This window comes from Rhea americana, unplaced genomic scaffold (assembly GCF_003343005.1).
Source record: "Rhea americana isolate MKP2758 unplaced genomic scaffold, rheAme1 scaffold_147, whole genome shotgun sequence".
NCBI classification, from domain to species: Eukaryota; Metazoa; Chordata; class Aves; order Rheiformes; family Rheidae; genus Rhea; species Rhea americana.
Window position 1 is genome coordinate 188,501 of NW_028185561.1, and position 17,710 is coordinate 206,210.

Below are 17,710 nucleotides of genomic sequence, written 5' to 3' on the forward strand. Positions count from 1 at the left end.
TCTTAGGGACCAGATATCATTCATGAAAAATAAGCTACCTTTTAAGAATAAATTAGTTATCTACTTATATAAAATGTTCTCTTGGACCTTTCAGATATCATCAGCATAAAAGAAAGAGCTTTCTGGAAGGACTTCATACCTGTGGTATCTCCATAGCATCATGTTGCCTTTTACTAACTAGCAACTAGTTTTAGCAGTAGTTTTGCACTTCTATTCTGGAGGCCTCTTTTAAGGCCCCCCCCCCTTTTTTTTTTCAGCAGGTAGGATAGATGTTGGACTAGATGATCTTCTGAGGTACCTTCCAACCTTACTGATTCTGTGACAACAATGAAGCTAGCTAACTATGATAACAATGAAGCTAGTTTGGATCTGGACACATGTGCTTGAATTTCAAACTCAGATCACAGATGCAGCTTTTCTAGTTCAGATCTGTTCTGTCCCTGTGCAACAGAGCAGAAAGTTCACTTGTTCTATGAAAACGGACACTAGGGCTGGAGCATACCACATGCTACACCCCCACACACACACCAAAATATCCCCTTCTGTCCTCTGCCCTATCTGTAGTCAATATATTGGTAGAATACAGACTGAAATGTTTCAGATATTTTTAAATTCTTGCTGCTTTTTGATAGTTTTTTGGCTCCTCCACATTTCTTCATGAAAGAGAGATAGAGACTAGTCTTTCATTGGAAATAATAAAACATTTAGAGGAAATTCTGGTAAATAAGGATGATATGTTTTAGCAGTATTGTTTAAAAATTTAAAACACATCAGAGGTCAGCACTGCATGGTCTTCTGAGTAAGGCATGCAGGCTCCAGAAGTGCCCACTGTGAAGGGTGACGACATGCTCGTACCTGCTACCGAACTTGCAGGCTCACCGCTTCCCCTCATGTCTGCTCTTGAAATATTAAAGTCATCAGCACTGCAAGAAATGAAGTAGTTGAACAAGCTGGCCTTCAGCAAATCCGAGCCTTGCTCACAAGCCAAAGATTGATCTCATACATCTAGGTGAAATCCATTTGGTAAAACAGCCTGATCTGTGGTGGTCTTCAGCCAAAGTCAATTTATTTTTGTTTATTTTATCGTGGGAGCCATAGTTTCTTAAGATTTAAATGAAATAGACTGAACTATAGTGTGTTTCAGATCAAATGTTTGGGTGGTGTTTTTTCTTACTAGTTCTGTTTTCTAGTACATATGTTGCCCTTTCACAAGGGTGACAGTAACGTCAGTGTGAAAGGACTCATCGTGTGCAGAGATTCCTTTCCAAGGGAGCCCAGAACTTCAGATTGCTGAACTATTTTTCCAGATTTACATTTGATAAAAATTTCCCATGTTTCAGCCTTGCCCAAAGGATACTGCCTCTCTGCAAAATCTTTGGAATTCTCATACAAGTCAATTAACATATATCTACACTTAATTTTTATTTTTCCCTGTATGCAAATAAAGGACTCCATCTAGAGCTGTAAATTCCACCTTCATCAAATTCATCATAAGGTTTATTATTTCTATTACTTAAAAATATGGAAGGCTTGCTGTCATTTTCCCCCTATATTTACAACACCCCAGCTCCACTCTGCTAGCAGGTATTGGTTTTGCTAGGAAAGGCCTGAAGAAGACTGACTCAGAGGGAAGGAGAGGGTTCATTCAGAGGGGAGGGTTCATTTTTCTACCAAGATATAAAGGATTATAAAGGATTTGGGAGAGATTTTCTGGAGAGGACATTCTTTTTTTTCTTTTTTCTTTTTTTTTTCTGTTTTCTTTTTTCTTAAAAGAAAGCAAGCACAGGAAGACAAGGTAAGTGTTTGCTTCTTGCTAGTAAGACAAAGCATCACCAAGGGTAAAGATCTATGAGCTCAATCTCCAGTCTACAGGCCATTGAAGCTATCTCGTCCACCTCCCCAGGGCATCTGGACAGCTATTGGAAAACAAACAAGTTCCTTCCCCCTTGTGGCACCAAAAGACAAAGCAGGAGGACATCACACAGCCTGTTGTCTTCACAACATGAAAATGGGACATAAACAGGGTCTTTACATGGTAGCCAGGACTGTCAGACATGCTGCAAAGTGTATCTGCCCTTCAGTGTAAACTCAGCCTTAGGTGTCTATTTATCATATACCCGACTGCTGGCTCGCATATCCTCCTGGCACTCTCTCTTGGGTGCCTTCCTAAACCCTCTTGACTACGTTGTGCAGAACAACAGGAGTAGATCAGCAGAACACAAGGCTCATGTTTACACTACACATCTCAGGCAATTTATTTCAGATTGGCTCTAGTCCAGTCCCACAGACTGAACATCTATCAATAACTGGTGTGCGTTATGTGCAGTTCTGGAGAACGCCTTCCAACTTGATTTAATCTGAAAGGAATCCRGTTCATGTGCTCTGAGATTGCTCATGAACAAAAGCACAGTAAGCRGGCATGATTGAGACACTTGCCTTAAAAGTGCACTTCTGATTAGAACTAGGACACTAATGTAGACGCACCCTTAGGCAGCTGAGATGCTGAGGTTTGCAGACACTCACTATCTAGTCAGTGAAGTGAAAATATTTCAGATGGTTATTGAAATCTTCGGCGGGGTGAACTGCTGTTTTAAGTGGCCTCTCCTTCTCCTAATTAACTAGCTGAACTTGGCTGCTTCAGAAAGTTAGGTGAACCAGACTGATATTCAAAACATTCCTATGGCATGGAAGTGTATTTTTTTTTTTAAAAAAAAAAAAAAAAAAAAAAAAAATTCAAAAAAAAAAAAAAAAAAAAAAGCCAAAACCCCCCAAACTAGAAGTAAGATATAAGATATGACCTGTAGAATTCATGTTAACAGATTGCTTTATCAAATTCCCTGAAATTTTAAAGAATGATCCTCTCCTATGCTCAGGGAATATCATTTGCTTACAGCCCTTTGAACAGTTTCAGAAGACTGTAGAGAAATGAAAGGATGTCCATGGCACCAAATATTAATCATGAGTTGTGTAAGTAAAATATTTATATTGATTTTTAAGTTCCAAAAAGTGAATCCTCGCTAGTAGCAAAAATTAAGAAGCATCAGCAACAGCAGTCTCTATTAGCATATTTGTTTGCTACTTGCTTTTTTRAAATTGAGACATTTCAAGTATCCTAAATCGTTTAAGAAACAGTGGGAAAGATTCTTAGGTTTTGAACAATTTGATCTATTTAGCCAAATGTTAGCTAATGCAGTATAGAGACCACAATTGCAAACAACTGTTAGTCAGACATCAATTAGCCTTGTTTTCAAACTGAATGTCAATAGACAATGAAACCACCTAAATTAATCTAAATAGAAAGTTAAAACAGGCCTTCAAATTGCATCTTAAATTGGACATAGAGGCTATGATACATCTGTMCTAGCTTAGGCATTTAAAGCACATCACATAATTCAATGAAACTATGCATCTGCATTTACAATGTGACAAATTCCAGCTGTTGACAGGGAGACCATAACATCACAGGTAACTCAGGCAATCAGAAGTTCTGAGTTTGGGCTTGGACTTTTTTTTAATAACTTTTTTTATGCACGTTTCTCTCTTTACCTCTTATATTTTTTGACTTGTGTTGTAGAGACTTTACTCTTTGGAATATCACTCACTCCTGGACAGTCTCACCTGAGGTTTGTTCTCAATGGCTTGCTGGCAAGGATCACCCATTTCAAGCTCTCCCTATCYGCACTGTTTTTCTGTTTGTCTTCCTCGTTAGTGTGGAAGCCTGCCCATTTCTGGATCTACTTGAGGAGACTTCCTCACCCTTCAGGTCCTCTTTCAGTAAGCTCCTTCTCCCCTCACCTGCAAGAGCAGGCTGTGCTGGAAGGCAAGGCTGGGGACGATGTAACCTGAAACAGCATTAACTATCAACCCCAGCACAAACTGTCTGGCCTCTTTGAACCTTTGACAATAATACCTCAGAAGTCTTTGCACTTCATAATCCCACTTCACTAGCAATAAACTCAGCTGGAACAGCTATGAAGGAAGTGGAAAGCTAAGGTAATGTGAAGAGGAAAGGGGAATGGGTACAGCTTCCTGAAGAATTAAGAGAAGGCTTAAAGAYAAGAGCTGTCAGCTAGTTCTGTGAGCTTGCAAGCTAGATGTGGTGTCAGACCTCTTGTCTATCTATGGAGAAAGGGAAAGCAAAGCAGGTGTGTGGTATCTAGGTGACAGAGGAGTCATCCAGGACAAGCTTGCCAAGGAGGCATCCATCTTCACGGTTTTGGCAGGCTGCACCAAATGCATCATGGACAGGCCACAAAAATTTGGCACACATGGCAGTGAAACAGATCGCCATTGCATTTGTCAAGAGGATATCGAGGAACACAATACCTGCTATCTCAGCACSTTGGGAAATCAGCTTATTAAAGAAATTGAGTGTGCAGATTGATTTGAATTTTCAGGGAAGCTAATTAAATGCACGATGTACCCTCTTCTCTCCCACCATGATCCTGCACCAGGATCCTAGAGGTTGTGAACTATCTGCTAATCAATATCCTTGTCATACAATATCCAGTCACTGGCCAAGACGAAGAGTACTTGTCAAAATAGGATTGCTGCATATCATGGTAGGGGATGGAGATGTTCATTACATGTTCAGAGCCATAAATATATGGTGYCTATACTCAGTCTGGGAATGTAAACACCTTCTAAGCTATGTCTTCTTCACACCACATCTTGTCATCATATGCCTTGGTGTAAATATTTTGGTTTCCTTTCGGGTACTACTATCTCAGGCCTCCCCACCTCTCATCCACTCATTTTCCTTCCCTATGTCAGGCTTTGCACAACCAAGCCTGAAAAAACGGCTCCTAAAAGCCAACCAATTACTAGCCTCCTGTCTATTCTAGTTGTGAACAACAACTAATCCCTCCTAGTATCTCCTACCAGTTCCTGTATACTTGACCTTATGTTTGTCTGTTCTTCTTGTGACAAACTATGCTTTCTATCTGTCTTTCTCTACTCATGTCAGGATAAACACAATCGAGATCAAAGGCTTCTTACCGATGAACAAGACTGCTTCAGGAGGGTTGGACCCTAATGTTTTAGAAACAGTACATGTAGAATTTAGTCACTTAATAAGCAGGGCATGAAAAGTTTAAACTGTAGACATCTCCATTACGCATACGAAGGAGAGACAGTCTAGGAATCTGGAGACCTTTAGCATTACATTTAGATATCTTAAAGTGCAAAAAGGTCAGCAAAGTCAGCTGTGGATGAGCAGATGCTCGCACCAGCTCAGGAAGCCTAATGTAGGCCGTATGAATTCCAGCCAGTGAGACAGAAGCAAAGCAGCAGGAGATGGAGAAATTAATTCAGTTTACATCTTCACAAACTACATAAAAGCATCCCAAGTGATTTCTCTACTGTTCAGATGTTCTCTACCAAAGTTTGTGTGGTTGTGCACAGATGTTCAAGGGATGAGAGCAACAAACAGCCTTTTCTGGCATTATCTGTGGCTGATCTTGGAGCCAGAAATCAGAGGGGGGAAAGCAAGAATTACATGGAATCAAAAATACTGAAAATGAGCCAGCTTGACTTTCAGGTCCTCTACTGAGTTATTTGGTTGCATTAGTTCAAACATATAATACTTGGGAAATGTATGAAAGTTGGAAAAAATAAGAAGGAAACTTCATTACATCATTTTATAATCATTTTTAAAAACATAGTAGTATATTCTTAACTTGATAATTTAACTTGTCTGGCTTCCTAAGATACTTATAAAAATAAGAGTACACTCTTTATTTTAGCCAACAATACTATATAAACAAATTCCAAGGAACATGTTCCATTACAATTATAGACTACAGTAATGGGTGCACTTGATTGCATTTCTGTTTCTCAAAGGAGATCACATTTGCAACTAACATGCTAAAATTTGTGCCAGTCAAAAGAAGAAAGCCTGTCTATCACAGCAAGAGAAAATTGTCAAAACATACAGCTCAATTCTCTCTCATTCATACTAATATTATGCTGGATGAGTCCTTTTTTTCAGAGCTGTTCTTGAGATGACAGTTGTCTTATCACTTCTACTGATGTGTACACACACAAATTCATATACATGATTTTCCTCGTACTTCTAAGAACTTTTACACATGTATGACCTATACCAGTAAGTAATTAACCTCCACTAGCCATGGTTACATTGCCTAAACCATTGTGCACCAAAAAGACTAACTGGAAGCTTCTTTCTAAGGCCTGATTGGGCACCAATTACTAGATAATTCATAGATGTCTTGAAGGAAGAACCCTGCCAAATAAACTCAGAGCAAAATGTAAGGCCAAATAGTCTTAGTTCAGTTCTGAATGCCTTTCAGATCTACCCCTTTTCTGATGCTTTACTTTTCCTTCAGGAGTCTAAGAGTTACTCTCTCTTCTATTGATCAGAAAATCATGGTTGGGCCACCCTAAACAAAAAGTTAAAAAGTTTATATCATGAGTTCATGTACCGGCTCTTTGTTGGCTTGGACAGATCTGGCTAGTCTTTCCACTCACCTCATTAAGTTTTTTTTTTTTTTTTTTTTTTTTTTTTTTTAAAAAAGGCAAAAACCAAAAAAACAAAGAAACAGCACATAACTGTCTCTTCTTCAGAACAGCGTGTGTGACCTTTACAGTTCTCCTGCACTAACACTAACTATAGACTTACATCTATTCAGACAACAGATATTTTTGTCCTGAGCTGGCTAACCACCCACACAACCTCTTTTCTTCCTTTTATTACTGCTGTACTCCTGTACAGTGTATTCCTTCCACTGGCAATTCTTTTGGTAGGGTTTGTGGAGTAGAGGTGACTGCACACAGACCATACCATTAAYCCCTTCTTGCCCTGGCCCCAACACAGGTTTGCATACTCTCTTGCAGCTCTCCTTAATTATTTTTTTTATCAACATTTTCTTATTAAGCAGAGGTACACTATTCTTGGCAACTAGAATATAGCACTTTGCTAAATGAACTACATTCTATACCTGTGAAAAAACACTTTAATCCATCTTTAGTCATTGCTTTTTCCGCCAGCTGATAACACACTTACGTGTATGTGCAGATATATATGGTAAAGTCAAACACTAAGGACCACTAAGTCTGCAGCAAAATCTGAAAAATTCAAATTCACTGAACAGATAAGCTAAAATAAATGTGGTTCTGACAGGGAGGCAAAACATTAGATGACAAAGCAATTCAAACCAAAATCTCAGATCAGCCTGAGGGCCTAGCTAAGGATAACAAAAAAGTGTGGTCATTTCAGACCGCTTTCTAAAAATGCTGTGTTCAACAAATGCCAACTCAGCTGACAGATTAGCAAACAATTGACACAATCCACAGTCTCTGCCCAGAGCTACACCAACATGCTGACTACATTTCCTACCACCAGCCTCAGAGTGTGTGAAGGTTCACAGAAGAATTAGTGTGGGGGAACCTTGCGTTGTAGAGCAYGCATGTGTCAAAACTGGTTTGATGCTCACGGATTGCTAACATTTAGCATAATCTGAAAAACACTCTTAGGAAGATGGCTTTTATTTTGTGGGAATGATTTTGCAAAGAAGCTTTCTCCTCTGTGATCAATTCCGGAAAAAATAAAGAGACAAGCATTTCTCTCAATTTTTATTGCCAATCTTTGTTTTTTTTTAATTAGAGTTGTGCTTGGCTTTAATTAAAGTAATTTTCTTCTTTTTTTCACCCAGCACTGGCATAAAGCTCTTTTTGCTGATAAGTGATGCACCTCAGAACTAGCAATCTGTGCTGAAGTGGGAACTCATGTAACTGAGACTGCTTCAATTTATCGTTTTACCTTACAAATTTTATATCTGAACAGGAAGGAACTGGTAACTGCAAACTAATTTAGGTCGTAAGCAGAGTCTAAAGGAGAAGCAAAAGACAATTATGTAGTACACATATTTCATCTTTCAAAACCTAACTGCTATTAGTGGTGGCARGAGTTATTCATGCATAGTAAGTAGAGATTAAGTGTCTGACTTTGCTCTCTGCTTGAAATGGATTGTCAGGAGGAAAGAATGGATTTTGTATTAGACAGTGGCTTCTCCAGTAGATCACCATGGGGATTTTCCAGACACTTAGACACCTTCGCTGACCACCAGTCAACACAGAAAGGTGTTAGGATCTTCTCTGTGACAAAAGTATAATTCTTCACTTGATTTGAATGTCCTAAAAGGAAACATTGAGAATATAAATAATTTACTCCTATCTATGTATTTTTATTGTGTTCATCATTATGCTATTCAGCAGCTTTCGGGAAAATGCCAGTTAACTGTGATCTCAATATGATACATTCAATGAATAATAGAAATAGGCAAGCAGCAGGAAGCGGTTATGAGGGAGCAGTGTAAGAGAGCTAACAAGATTGACAAAAGAGATAATAACACATTTATTATGTTTTGGGGTCATATCACACTCACAAGGTCAAAACTGAAGTAAAAAGATTTGGGTTGACATAAAAAAGCCATCTTCCCATAGTCAGAGATGAGGCAAAGAGCGCAATGCTCTCAAAGGCACGCATAGAGGAGGTGATCCCTACACAGTGATCTCCATCTCCTCTCTCTGCCTTCAGGTTTGAGCACTACTCTCTGTACGGACACACACTGATATGATTTCATAGAGGCATCACAGCATCTCCTTGCACTCGTGGAAAGCACATTGTTTTCCTCTCCGTTTCCCCCTGTCGTTATCTGAGTCTCCTCAGTTACTGGATTTGATTAGTTTGTCTATGATCCACTCACACGGTTTAAACCTTTAAATGTAGTTTCTTTGAAATATGTGWGTTGAAAGGTTTTAATAATCTATTTGTGATTTCCTCCTGAGCAGGTGGTCACTGCTTGATCAGGCTTCACTCTTTTTAGGCTTTGTGAAATTTGGGAAGGGGCTGTTTGCCTTACTGGGACTTTGGAAGGGAGAACACAAACCCTCAGAAATTCAGTAGTTATACTGGGTAGGAAAATGTCCCCAGGATAAAGTTAGCTGAAGGACAGGGTGACAGGCAGGTTATTAGTGACAGCAGGACTTCAGGTTCCTGAGCAATCCTCTGGGCAGTTTCCCATCCCAGAGTCTGCTGGCTGGGCTCTCAGCTCTGGGACAAGGACTTCCAGACCTCTGGCTTTCTGCTCGGAGAAAGGTCCCTGTTCGTGAGCTKCTTGGAATGGCTGAAATAAAACATTACCTGTCTCTTTGGGAAGATAAAGAATGATTTTTGTTTGTTTGTTTGTTTTATGGGGTTCAAAGAAGGAGAAAGTGTTCTTTTTTTGATTTTTTTTTTTCATTTCAAAAATTCCTATGGAATAGGAATTCTAGTTTCTGGGTAGCTCTAACAATTACCAGCTATATAGCCTGTAATGTATTAYCCTTAATAATAAATTCTGAAGAAAAGTTCATATATGTGAAGTAGAACACATGCAAATACAAACTACAAATACTAAATACAAACTATTATGTCCATATCTAACACATTCCAGTTTTACTCATGACTTTATTTTCCACAAATCTCGATCAGTAAAAATGTGTGATTAATGGACATGTGTCTAAGTTTACCAAACAAAATGCCTGATATTTCCTAGAAATGCCTTGGAAAAAAATTGATTATCAAATCCCTAAATGCTTGTAAGTCATAATTAAATAGTAGGTTTTCAGAACAAGATTTCGTATCATTAGAAATTACAAATGAGATCCAACTCACAGTTTGAAAAAGCAGTGTTTTTAAACTGACATGCCTATTCTGAGGCTAGTCTCCACCCTTACCCCAAAGAACCCCAAGTTTAAACCTATTTTTCAAGAGCAGAAGTAGGATTAACTCACATTCTCTGTGCATGAAGTAGCATTTGGACGATTAYCATGTCCATTCCCTTTTTGTCTCTCCAACTCCTTCACTGAACTGCACATACAAACATGAATACTTCCTGTCAAATCCATCTTCACTACTTGTTCTTAAAAAGTCTTTTCTTAGAATAATGCATTGTCAGGTGCCAGGTCAGGAAACAAGATACAGTAAAAGTGAATGATTCCTATCCTGCTCATAGAACCAGAGTAAATAATAATAATAAAAAAAAATAAAATTAAAATTGGCACATAAATTTGGCTTCATGATATTTAAACTCACCAGCAGTTATCTAATGCCAAAGAGAGATTATTATTTTTATGTGATATCAACATAAGAAAACATTGCACTGCAAATGTCCTTAAGAATACAGAACTCTAACTGAGAGAATCCAGACCTTATGACAGCTCGAAGCCCAAATTTAACTATGATATCTATCACTGAGAGGGAGGTGAATAGGTTCAAATCCGCATCTCCTGCTTACATCTTGGGAGAGTGTGCTGAGTGGAGAGTGGTGGTTCTGCTTAAATTTCAGGTAGAAACACAAATTCAGGACCTCCCTGAACTTCAGCAACCTGCCTCTATCCCTCCCCCAGACTTCCTTACTAGCCTCTCTACATCCTCCCCCTACCCACCATCCCTGGGATCATGTCAACATGCCCTCAGCTCTCCCTCTTCTCTCCCAGCTTTTGTGGCAACACCAAATTTGCTGCTGAAAGCTGACATTGCACTCATGGTACACCCTGTGAGGTACAGATGCCCAAGCATTTGCAGTTGTTGAAGAGTCAAACAAATGCAGCAGTGCAGCCACATTGCCCTTCACACATATCCCCCCCAGCCTCTAGGRATTAGAACTGTGTCTGCTGCAAATTTGTACAGATATGGTCCTAAAAATGCAGCCTTGTGTATCTACCCCGTGGAAGTTTTTGTGGTACTTGCTGAGAATTTCTGAGTATTGGAATTATGGAATTGAAAATTTAGTCACCTAATTCTTTGCAGTCTTGTTCAYTAGATTCCTGACTTACAGAAGGAGTACAACTCAAAGTGCAATTCTTCAAGTCAATTAAATTAGGGTGTCTTTTTTGCAGGGACACTTTCAAATCGATCTCAGGCTGGTTTGTATTGATTTTTTACTTGCAAAGCTCAACCAGTGTAGTGAGCTTCAAATGAGCACAAGGATGCCTGTAAAAGSCTTTGCAAGAAAGTAACTCAGGGGGTGGAAGCATAAGCACAAAGTGAGAAGCTGCAATGCTGTTAGTAGAAAGAACCGATGTCCTCAGTGTGGGGCTCCATCAACTGGAACTTCATTAGCTCCCCCTGAATAAATAAATGTCTGGCTCAGAGGCAGAGTGCTTTCTCAGTCTATTTATTAAAATTTGTTTTTGCGGAGAGGAGAGAGGAGAGTGGGGCTATGAATCTGAACTCAAATAGTAACCAAATAAATCCTGTATATTCTTCCTAAATATAGAGTCATTCCTTGGGGGAAAGATGAAATACACTTCCTCTACTGAATGTCCAAGGTTTAAGTCTTAAGCTTGTGTCTGTACTCTGTGGACTGTACTTGGGAGAGCTTTTTTTTTCCCTTCAAGATCTTGAAGGGGGGAAAAAAGCCTTCAGTGAGCTCAAAAGCAACCTGTGAAGACATTTAAGAAACTAGTTGCTCACAAGATTTGCATAATGAATAAGATTCAAGTTAATTAAAAATAGGGGCTCTCCTCTGCCATGCAATGACACACCACACAGCTCTGTGATAGCACATTTTGATGYCACAGCAGACAGTACAAAGCAGAATTTCCAAAGGCTGCAGCACATCAGGAAGGTCAGACAACCACTGCACAGAAGCCTCTAACTGCTTTCACCTCTTACAACAGTAGTCCAGCCATGCAAACTATTATAAGCAATAAGAGAGAAACCAAAAGCAATTCTGACATTTTTGGTCAGATCAGTGTCTTCCCTCTGGGCTTTGGGGTGTCGATTTTGTGACAGTGCTAGTAAAGAGGCTTTGGAGGAGGTAGCACTAAATCTGAGTTCAGATTCAGAGAGGGGGAGTGCCAGACAAGCAGTGTAAGTGCGATTGTGCGACAGGCCAGCCAAGATGGAATGATAAAAAGCAAAGTACACACCTAAGGGTTAAATAGTTGYTTTGTTTACTTTTTACATTAAAAAATGTGAAAATTAGAGGGCCAAAAGAGACTACAGTGACTCTGGGCCTAGTGAGGCAATAATATGGCTATTTGGGGTTCTGTGATCATTTTGATTTAATGAGAACGTTCCTATGAAAGACACAATTCACTTGCAGGCAACGTGCAAAGCCAAGCCAGCCTGGACCGGTTGCTCATTTACACTGCTGCTAGTTCCTAGTACATCCACAGGCAAGCCACTGTTAAGGCTCTCCATGTGTTTGTATTTACTCTGCACTGCAGCTTGAATATGCACTAGACCTCTTTTTAGCAACTGCGGTGCACGCAGTTTATAGGTAGAAAACAGCCAGCCTGGTTGCCTAAAAATGTTCTTCTGTCAAAATCACCACTTGAACTAGAGCCATATATTCCACTTCTTCCTGTTCATCATCACAGGTGAAGAAGTACAAAGCATTTTTCTTCCAGACTGAAGCACTTGCACCTCATCGTTGCCCATTTCATACCAGCTGAGGCAGGAGAAAGCTGCCAGAAGCTGCCACAAGTGCTCTGCCCTGCAGGAGTCTCCTGGCATATGTCTCCTGCAAACTCGAGATCAGCACAGTTGGACCTACAGCACCCTAAGGATGTCCGTGTACTGAGGGACTGCTCTGACAGCCAAGTGCTAATTAAGGCAGCCAGTAAATTATGATCTCTGGTTTGCCCAAGGGGCAGATACAACCCTAGTCTGAATGGAAGGGCTGTGCAGCCAGGAAGCCACAAATGCACCTTGTGGCACAGGACGATGCATTCCACATCAGGTCATCCTCTTCRCCCCTCTGCCAGTAAATCCACCACAAAGGGTCTTAATATAGAGAAAGACACAAATTCAGCATCATCTCTCCTTGGGGTATTTTAACTTTACCAGCTTTAGAAGCTTTGCTTGAAGCCACAGGAGCATCAGGGATTTCTTTAACGCTCACTGTGAAGAGTATAGACATGATAATGAAGGCTTTGTTTATGAGGCAGGAGGTGTTAGCCCTTGCCTGCAGGTGCGTGGGAGGTGAAGTCCATCTCACAGACTTCAAACACAGCAAATCTGACTGTGACAAATAAATATGCCTGCTTACTTCTCTCCCCATATTTTGATGCTGTCCTTGATATGTTAAATAAACATATTTAATTAAAAGTCAAGATTTAATTTAACCCTTTCTGGTTTGCCCAGTAAGGAAGCCCAACCTTGTACAGCTGATCTCCAGAGTACCTGAAGCAGCCAAACTCTGCAAAAAGCTCTATAAAACAGGGAAAACAAGAACTTACAGGTCTCAGTATGCACCACTGGACATATCTTGATCCCATCTCAGAGTGAAAGCTGAGAATGCACCTTATTATTCCCCATGTCTTGATTGCCGTGAAAAGTAAACCTGAGAGTGCAAACTAGAAGGGGACCTTCAGTGTATTCGAGCCAGTCCACCAATCTGACAACCGAAGGACTATTGCAGATATGCACTTGTGCATACCTAGTACTTGAGTGCTTGGGCCTGGTGCTTGGTTCCGCATGGGCACTTCAGTCGAGCAGAAAGCTGCACTACTTCCAAGTGGATTTGTCCTGCCAATTCATCACGGCTGTTCATTCATCCTCTTCCTAGCATCCCTGCAGCCACACCACAGCTTAAAATGGAGTTGAATCTAGCTGAAAATAAGTCTTTTTTTTCTTTCTTTCTTTTCCCTGGTTGGATCAGTTCCCCGATCCAACTTTCCATACAGCCTCACAAATGTGAAYGCAAGAATAAAGTGAATCACAGGTACAGGAGGCCAGCAGCAAGAAGGAGCCAYGATAACCCCTATGATGTACTTTGGCTTAGCCCTGAAGTGTGACTAAAGACTCACAGGCTCAATCTAAATGTGGTGAAACCAGACACCTAAGCTCCCACGAAGTACCATTGTGTTCAGTGAAGGTGTGGTTGAATGAAAAGGTGATATTTTCAAAAGCATCACTGTTCTCGTTTTCAAAGCTAGTTTAAATACTGGAGGCCCACAAATTTGTAGACAGGTCTCTACTGCAGTTATCCCCCAGAAGTTATATTTTTTGTCTTAATTTCATTTGGTGTCTTATTTGCACTTTTAAGTCCCTAAATACATTTTTAAAAGCCTGACTCTTACTAATACGATTCTCATTGGAAACCAAAGGGCTTACATTCTTGTGGATGCCTTTGAAAGTATGACACTGGCTCCAAAGTGAAAATCAGCATTGGTGCCACAGTTGATTAGACAGCTGGCTGCCTCTGAACCCTTACAGGACACCCAAAAAACTCCMCCTCACTCCTAAATCTTAAGAAATTCTTTACAGTGTGTCTTTCCAGAGAGTACCTGGCTTTGTAGAGTCTTGCAGAAAATCTAGGGTTTTTTTGTTGTATTTTCTTTCTTTTTTTCTTTGTCATTGTTCATGCTCCGTCAAGTCTCACATTTGGATCATGAGGGAAATGGAGCTAAACTGTGCACAACGACACCCCTCTGCAGCCTGAGGGATGTGCCACCTGCTCGAATGAGCCCTGAAAGAGGGCACGGTTACCAGCGGTGGCACTAAAGAAAGTAGACTGGCCTTTTACCGGGGCTATGATGTGCCTCTCTCAAGTCTTACCAATAGTACATGTGTGTTTGGGAGAAAAGGACACAGTCTCTTGGCAACTGTCATTTCAAACAAGTCTTCTTTTGTATGCCTACTGTAGGCTGGACTCTGCAGAGTCCATGAAAATTCAGAGGAAAGAAAATCCTTGTATATCTTTAAAAAGCTCCTAGAATTAACATTTCTCAGGATATATAATTTCTATAGCTATTCCATTGTGTTTTAAAGAGGCTGTAAGCACGAGAAAACAGGAGAAAACTTAAAAGCTTTTTTTAATCGAGACAAATAACTAACATGCTACAGAAAGAACCTGAGGAAAAGTAGGGAAGGAAACAAAGTGTTTCTCTGAATGTGATGATCCAATGTGAATTCACAGGACACAGGAAGAAAAGGAGAGTGATTACATTTTGGGCTGGAAAAGGAGCAAGAGTCCAGCACAACTGTGCTGAGAGGTCCCAGAGTCTAACTGCAGAACAGATGCAGATCTAAGAGCGTGAGTCCTAATAGCTGAATCTCATGCACCAGTAAGGACTGCCGAGAAGGACTGGCAATGCTACATATAGCCTTAATGACACATGAGAATGGGAATGCTGTTCTATTAGTGTAAATTGCTATTGATAAACAAATACAATTTTTAATCTTTACATCCTGCTTAGTTTTATCGCTAAGCATACTTTAACATACCTGTAAGGTTGACAAATCCAAGAAGACAGACCTAAAAACTTCCAGAGTAATGGATTTCAATCTGTGACTGACAATTATATGAGGATCAGTGAACTTTTATTATTAAGAGATCCATAACAGTAACTAACAAAACAACCCTACTGTCAGCATACTTAAATTCACCCTGCAGGAGTCTACAACAATGCTTGGAAATGTTTAGGGGCTTGCAGTAGAGTCTGAAAAACACAGTTATTGAGTTCCTACAACCTTGGATTGCAAGGTTTTTGAGAGTCTAGCTGGCAATCTGCCATGGGCATCTCTTCAGCAGCCTGGCTCAGGTAAGTAACACAGGTTGACGTTTTCTGGAGATACTTTTTTTGTGGCAAGTGTTAGCCTGAACTACTTTAAAAAGCACTGAAAATACAAAAAAAAAGGAAAAATAAAGCCTTTAAAACACAGGCAACATGAGCCCCAGTCACAGTCAACATTTATAAAAAGCTTTCAATTAACAAGATAATGTGAAATAGAAAGTAAATAGTTATTTTACAGGGAAATTTCATCCAACACCTTGCTCACCCTGAATCTCATCAGAGCAAGATGTTTCTGTTGATGTAGACCTTTCTAACCATGCCCTTATATAGCTTCTCTCACAAGAGCACCTTCTGTAAAAGTCAGATGCATAAATGGGCAAACAGTTATGCTTTTGACCTTTTTTTTTTTTTTTTGGTATTGCTAATACTTGAGAAATGCTTACTGCATTTCTTTTTACTTTTTTTTTTCCTTTTCTGAAATCATCACAAATATGGTAGCAGAAGGGAGCAGTCTTTGGCAGTGAGGGAACAAAGGCAGTCTCTTTGTTCCCCTCGTGTTTTCCAAGTCTTAAAATACTAGAATGTGCTAAATGTATTTAACCACATGACAAGTTTTATATTTTAAATGGCTTCCAGTCGATTTCTTATGCTTTGTATCTATTTCTTTTCTGGTTAGGCACAGTCTTTACAATAAACTCTTCAGGGCAGGAAGTGCATCCTTACTGTGGCCCAATTCTCAGTCATTCTTTCCTTCACTTCATGCCACTTTGGCTCCCTAAGAATCTTTAAGTATCTTTACAGCACACAGATGGCTGTTCTCAGAGGTAGAAATGAAAATAATTCCTAGCTTCTGGTGGAGGATTCTGGAGCTMGCTGCAGGAAAATGCAGCCATTATGTGCATCTCAAGTGAATGGAGTACAAGTAATAATCCCTAAAGGTCTCTTGAAGGTGCTCTAACTTATACTTTGGGGAAAGCATGCATCTCAGTACAGGATGCATAAGAGTGTTTTAAAGAGACTGTAGTTCTCCATATTCCCAACCTATTCTGTTACAGGTAAGGGTGGGATAAGTGCCTTAATGACAGTATCTGACATAGCAGAATCCTTACATTTTGAGACGTTAGAGCATTTTGGATTTAAATAAACTCCCTCTACAGTTAATTTAAAGACTAGTTTAACCATTCGGTTAGTTATACTACTAGGATCACTGCCCAGCTGTTTCACAAGTGCCATCCCGTCWGTAAAGAAATCATGCATTTCCAGCGTTGAACAGCAGAGGATGAAAGTGGAGTAGTAACATCACTTTTGCACTACTAATTTATTTGCAAGTAATTAGATAAGGTGGAGAGATCTTTATAACTAAATTTTCAGAAGGTGGTGACCTGAGCCAAGACAGCCATTGTGATACTAGTGAGATTTAGTGTCAATTAATTCCATACAGAATACAGAGAGGGAGAAATCAAAATAAGGCATTTGAAAGAGGTAGGATAGGGGAAAAAGTGGGTCTGTCTTACCACTTTCAGAAAATAATTTAAAATACTAGATAATGAGTGTGACAGATGAGCTGTGGCAGACAAACTTTTCAGGCACAGACGTGCTTAATCTAGCACAATATTTGCTTACTAGTCAAGGGCAGTCCTACTTTGCTGAAAAAAAGGGATAGATCTCTTAAAATAGTTATGAGCAAAGAGATCCATTTATACTGCTGCAGGAGCCTACTAATTCAGTTATTACTTTTCTTCATATGTACATTTGAGACAGTAGGTAGCAAAATAAAAGGCAATGTAACTTACACATTCAATGTAAATATGAAAGTGCCAGTTTTCGGATTGTCCTGTATATCTTTTATTCAGTTACAGCTATACAGCAGTACTGTACAGCCCAGCAAGTAGATTTTTCTCTTGAAATGAAATGTTGACATGATGCATAAGTAAACATGGAACCCATTGCTATGGGATGTGGTTGGATCAAAACTGTAAGCTGTAAACCGAATTAGGACCTGGAGGCATTTTGATTGAAATAAAATTTATATTCAATAAGTAGCCAATGTTTCACATATATAACAGTAACGAAGAGAGCATTTAAGGATGACAGAAGCACCCACCTTTCCAGGGTAAAAATATCGTCCTGATTGTAGGTAACAATACAAGATATTCAAAGTGGGAAAGAAGCAGGTTAT